This window comes from Callospermophilus lateralis, unplaced genomic scaffold (assembly GCF_048772815.1).
Source record: "Callospermophilus lateralis isolate mCalLat2 unplaced genomic scaffold, mCalLat2.hap1 Scaffold_96, whole genome shotgun sequence".
Classification (NCBI taxonomy): domain Eukaryota; kingdom Metazoa; phylum Chordata; class Mammalia; order Rodentia; family Sciuridae; genus Callospermophilus; species Callospermophilus lateralis.
Window position 1 is genome coordinate 1413816 of NW_027517776.1, and position 6740 is coordinate 1420555.

General features: G+C 33.2%; 1 pseudogene; it reads left to right on the forward strand.

Annotated features, from left to right (window-relative positions):
- The first annotated feature begins 204 nt into the window (after positions 1–204).
- LOC143641346 (small nucleolar RNA SNORA3/SNORA45 family) lies at positions 205–328 on the forward strand (annotated as a pseudogene).
- Positions 329–6740: the final 6412 nt, after the last annotated feature.

A 6740-nucleotide genomic window follows, 5' to 3' on the forward strand; every position in this document is an offset into this window, starting at 1 on the left:
TTAGTTGACAACTAAATACAAATATTCTTTCTCACTAAAATACATCTTAACAGATTTCTTCTCCATTCTTTTACTTTTATTTAGAAAAATAAATTGCTCAAGAACTGTTTTTTGCCCTCAATCTGTACCTGACTAAGCTGATTGTATTACTGTCCATACTGCCATCAGCCAAGTTTTAGCTTTTATTTAAATCAACCTCTTTCCACTGAGCCTAGAGTCACCTCCCAGACCTGGCTGTTTTATGCTCAAGTCCTGGGAGAGAATATGCTGCTCTTGACTCACTGGTGAGGATAATCAGTTTCCTTCAGTGACCAGAGCAGACACAGCCCTACCTGGGTACCTGAAAGTGACGGCTGGTAGCCATACCTCCTCCCTCAGGGAGCTGGTACCTCTGTGCCTAACTGTAAACACATTTTTTCTCTTTTCTAGGGCTACTCCAAGGTTCTGGAGAAGGGAAAGCTCCCAAAGCAGACTGACCTCATGAGGGTCCAATTTCTCAGTAGAAGTGCTGTGAAGAAGACAGTCTGGGGGTGCCTTGGTGGCTTCAAGCATATGGAAGTAGGTTCCTAAAATGCTAACACATGATAAATAAAATAAAATGAATAAAATAAATACCTTTCAAATTCACTACAAACATCACCTGCATAGCCATTGCACAAATTATTGTGAGGTATCTTCCAGTTGATAAAATACAAATTTGTATCTATTGTTTAATTTAAACTCATTTCCTAATGCCATTTCTAAGATAGAAAGTCACCTAGCACAATATAGCATTGGGCTCTATTTTCTTCTAAGTTTAAAAAACATTTTCTCCGCACTCAAGTTCCTTGCTCTCATGTTGTGAGTTCCACCAGAGATTTTAAAGCAATTTAAACTCTATAACCCAGACTTCTGCTTTAATCACTATTATTAAAATGACTCTTCATCTATTATTTTGAACCAAGCAACAAACATCTCCCTCTCTACCTCTCTCTTCTTTATCTCTTTTTCTGTGTATAGTGGACTGAACCCAGAGGCACTCTGCCACAAAGGTATATCTACACTAATTTTTATTATTTTATTTTGAAATAGGGTCTCACTAAATTGCCCAGGCTGGCCTGAACTTGACATTCTCCTCCTCAGTCTCTCTAGTATCTGGGATCACAGGTGCATACCACCGTGCCCAACTTCTCTCTCATGTTTTTGTTGATAACCATATTTTTTTAAAAAAACGCTCATTTTACATATGAATTAAAAACTTGATTTTCCATGTTTAAAAAAAGTTTACTGGAAATTTAAAAAAAAGTTATATGATCTGACCTATTGGTAGATAAATGAAAGAAAGGTAATAGAAGGAAGTCAAGCAAAATTGACGGAAACCTAATATCAATCTCTGCCATTTATACGATGTTTTAAAGAAGCTAACTAACATTTATGAAAATCCTCTTTAAACCAAGAATATAATTTAAATAACATTACCTTACACTAAGGAAACCTAGAACGGAAAGCATTTTCATAACCATTTAGAGAAAACTAAGTCTCCAGTGATAGTTATTAGGGTTTAAAGGAATCTCTGTCTTATTGCAATACTCGTTTGCCCCCATTGTACAACATGATACATTCCCCTGTGTTACCAGCTATAGAATGGTCTAAAAACTAAAAATCCAAGTTCATGTGTAGATACATGGTGTCACAATAGAGTAGAAGATAGGGTACATGTCCCTGGAAGCCTCCTCTGGAACAAAGAGAGAGAAGGTCTGATGTTTTGGTGATTGACTTGGTCAGTGCTGCTTAGTCAAGCAGCAATGCTATGGTCAGGTTTGGGGTGAATACTTAAGAACTCCTTACCTTGAGATCATTAACATGAATATCTTGTATTAGTTAAGAATCTACATCTTCTTTGTGAATAAAAATACCTACAACTATATGCCAAAAGAATTAATTCTAATTTTGTATTTTGTTTGTAGACATGGGAAGTTCTATTAACTTGGTGTATTGGAACAAAGCTTAAAATGCAGATAGAAACACATTTTGTGAAGTTACTTCTCCAAGTTGGTGATTCATCTACATGGGAAAGTTTCATTGTTGAGACTTAGCATCAGAGGAACATATGCATATAGACCTGTAACTTTTATTTTAATAAGTTGTATACTTAATTTTTAATGCATTTCATCATTTTCACCTTGTGGCCAAAATAATGTTGACCAGAAACACCTCTTTAAAGTACTTCTTATGAAAAGAGAAATGGTGCATTATATTCCTGACACTTAAGGTCAAGTACAGAAGATGCATTGTATATTAATGTACCCAATATATCAGACAAGAAGTTAATGTCTTCCCTCCCTTTTGGGTCTAGAATATTTCATAAAACTATTTTTACTTTCTTCACTATGATTAATAGTATCCCAGAAATACTCTGTCCTGACAGAACATAATGACAGCTTTGATATTATATGAGAATCATGAAGGCATTAATTCTCATTATATTTGAAATAATACATTTCAGAAATGGGAAATAATTTCACGTATAAGTTTCATTCAGCACAATATAGTGTGTTATTTTCCTCTAGGAATTTATTCAAGAATAATGATTAATTGTTGCAATTTTGGCTGAATTACTTGAATTCGTTAATGCATTCTTCCACTAAAAACTTTGCTGGAGCAGTTTGGCACTTTAACATGAACCAGCTATGACTGACATTCACAACAGAAACCTATTTTGCAATTTTTTTTTCACCTGGGTCAATAATTTTAATTTGCAATGTGGCCTTGAAAAATACTGTTGTTAACAATGTTAAAATATGCTAAAATAGAACTTAGCTAAAACCAAATGCAAATAACAAAATAGATAGAGGTCATTAGATTTTCTATTAGTGGATTCTAATTTTTTTTAATCTGTTTTTTCTAGGTTATTTTTCCTTGCTGGTAGCCTTGTGGGGAATCAGCACAGCTATACTATCCTAGACAGAAGTCCCTGTGCAAAACTTATCTCAAGAAATACAAAAGATATTCCTTAAGCATATATATCCACTCATCTTAAATATTATAAAATAAAATCTCCTGACAGACCTAAGTTTCAATGTTAGACATTTCTTCATCATGGCACACATATAACAGCTGGATCCATTCCAACTTGAAATTTCACTTGTAATTTATTTCATAGGGAAAAGTACATGGTCTGAAGGATACAATTATTTATCTCCTGTAAACAAGTTCTTCTTCTGTATTATATATTTTATTTTTAATACCTCAATTGAACACATTATTTTTTGCACATAATTTTAATTTCAAAATGGCTATATAATTCATTAAAGGTACTTAAATGCAAAGATAAGTAATAGGGTGCTGTTAGTAGTTTCCACTCCTACACATGGTCACATTCAAATTTTTTTAAAAAAAAATCTACTGATTCATTCTTGTTTCAACATTCTAAAGTTTCTAGAATAGTCTTTCACTCAAAATGCATAAATATGTTTGTCTAAAGTGGTTCTGCTCAGCAATTTAATAAATTGTGCAGTCCACAGGGAATACCATTAATTATGTAAAGACTGATGGGAATTCATTTATTTTGTTTCTTTCTGAACCACTTGACTTGTCTCTATTTAATTAAACAATAATAAATGTGATGGTAGGGAGAAATTATGCTGTCAGTGAACAATACTAAATATGTCCCTGGAATAGAGAATGCGATTTTAGATGTCATTATATTTAGAGAGAAAACCAGAGTAAGATCACTACAGACTCTTGCCCACACGCCTAAACCTTATTGACAGGTATCGTCCATCATATGTTCACTCTAGTTTTGAGTTATGGAGAACACTGAGAAGACAAATAACAATCACTGTGTCAGCATATTCCTTTATTTCATCCCTCGCAGAGTCCATTTTCTTTCAGGGAAGCAGATTCCAGGCACTTTATGTAATGTTCACGTGTCTTGCTTCAGTATCAAAGTTGGGCCTTGTTTACAAAGCCCACTGCATTCCCCGGTGAACTTGGAATATCAAAATGTTAAAGACCTGTTTCCATAGGGATGGGCAGTGAGTTAATATAATAACCCACCACAAAACATTTAAGTCACATAATTGTAAGCTGACGTTTGTAACAAGTTACCAATTTAGTTGAATATCTAAAATGTTTTAACTGTAGAGCTGAAATACTTGAACTTTTGTAACCACACAATCCATGACCATATTAAGTCACCAACACCAAAGGATTGCCACAGAGGAGGTCACACTGGAGATAATCTGTGTATCTCTGGCATTAAGAACTGCGTTGGTTTTTGTATCGTTTCTACTATGGTTTCTATCTTTGTATAATAGCATGTAAATATCTCCTTTGGAAAAGATATAGTTCAGGCCTACTGGTATTTATAAGACAAGAAAAACATTCATACCAGTGCATATAACAGAATACCAGAAACTGTTCATAGGTCTTCCGATAGACATTAACTCCTCTCTGACAAAAATTTTATGACCAAGTTTCAATCAGGAGTCAGCAAAAGCAAAGATATTTTATCACTTGGAGAGAGGCGGCACAGACACACTGACACAGTAGTAGATACTTTTGTAATTTTCCCTTCAGAGTTAATCTCTTTTTTTAAGGTATTATCAGATTAATGAGTATTGGAATTGATCATTTAACATTCCCTTGAAATATAAATGAAATGGTTCATAGAAAAATTTCTGGAATTTTTCCCAGTATGTTTTATTTATCTTACCATGAAAATATTAAAATCAATATTATGATGCCTATGTAATTTTACCAAATAATTAAAATTTGATACATAAATAAAAGTATTTTGTAAGTTTCAAACTAAAAAAACCCAAATCATAATTAATTATATTTAATAAACAAGCTGATTACTGTTTGCTGTTGTTTTAATTTTAGAATTTAATGAAAATTAAAACTTTTACATAAAACAAGCAAAGTCTCACAGCCATACAATAAATCAGAAAACAAAATTATCTAAATAATTGAAAAGATTTATTAATTGGACATACCACAATATGTTCATTGTATAAAGTAGAATAATAATCAGGATTAAAATGATAATTGATTTAGCATCCCAATTTTCAGAGACTACGGATGTCAATATTTTGATATAGTTATTTCTGGTTCCATAATGTACATTTTCTGTACTCATAGTTTAGCTGGTTATTGTCATACAGTTTTATATGATAATAATATAAAACATTATAGGAGATTTCATATATTATTATACATGCATTACGAACAAAATTTTAGTAGCTACATAAGACAACATCTACACATATTAAATCTACCAGATAGCTCATAACTTGTACAGATGTTTCTCCATTGTTAAATATTTTGGCTATTTAAAATAACCATGTCACAAATGTGTAACAATAAATCCAGGGGCACAGATTTCTTTATATTTGAATCATCAGAAATGGAATTACTGCATCAAAGTTGACATTTTTATGGCTATTGTTGCACATCATTGGGTTTTTAATATTAAAATTAGTGCTAGATAAAAACGATGCTTTCTTTGAATATGAGGGCCTCACCAAGGGAATGATCTAGTCTTATCCTTGATAGGAAACTTAATTCCCAATAAAATTTTGCCATCTGTTAAATATAAAAATACCTTAGCTGAAATCAGATAATATGGTTTATGGATGGTGGCCAGAAAGAGGCTGATATTATTGGTATCTTTTCATGTAAGTACAAAACTGCCTGTGGCAGCTTAAACAAATATCTTTGTATGCTATGAGTCACACAATTTCTCCGTTAGCAACCTTTGCTGATGACCACAAGTAAAAAGATGCAGTTTACCCCAGGCACAGTGGTGCAAATCTATAATCCTAGCCACTCAAGAGGCTGAGTCAGGAGGATTGCAAGTTCAGGGACAGCCTCAGCAACTTAATGAAACCCTGTCTCAAATTACCCAAATAGATTTAAAGGGCTGGGGATGTAGCTCAGTGGTAGAACATCCCTGAGTTCAATCCTTAATACTGAAAAATAAACAACCAACCAAAAAAATTATATAATCTACATAAAGTGAAGTTCTTCATAAGCAAAGGAGACCATCAGGATTGTCACCATTCACTAGCTACAGTACAGAAAGTCTGGAAGCCAAAGTGAACTTGATTATTGTGTAACCACCAACCTCTCCATGCTTGCTCTAAAGAAAATCTACAGTCAAAATGTTTTGCTTGTTTCACCACTTTAGGATTTTTTTTTATAATTAACAAAATAACTTGTGACCAAAACGTAAATTCAGGAATAGAATTATATACATTCTACAAATTATTAAGAAAACTAAAACTACATATAATTCCAAATAATTTAACTGAGGTCAAATATTAATTCACAGTTATTAGTAAATATCTGATTGACAAATGCACATGTGCTCGCGCGCGCGCGCACACACACACACACACATTCTAAGTTAAGATGAAAACTACTTTATCTGCTCCATTTGTAATTGTTTTCCAGGATCTATTTATCCTCTTCTGCATTTATTCTTTTCCAGCTCTAATATGTGCTAGAAAAATTCAGTGTAGAATAAAAGCCTCTTGCAAAAGAGGCTTAGGTGTAGGCTGACTATATTGCCCTAATGCTCTCAAACAACTAGCAGAGTGACTGGTGCCTAATAGCTGCTGAATAGACATCTACTGAATGTCAATAGCGTTTAGTAGACATCTACTGAATAAATGAGGGGTTGGGATGTGATGTTTGTTCTTTGTTAGGACATTTAACCTATGTTCAGGTGTTTTGACATGTTGCATTTAATTACC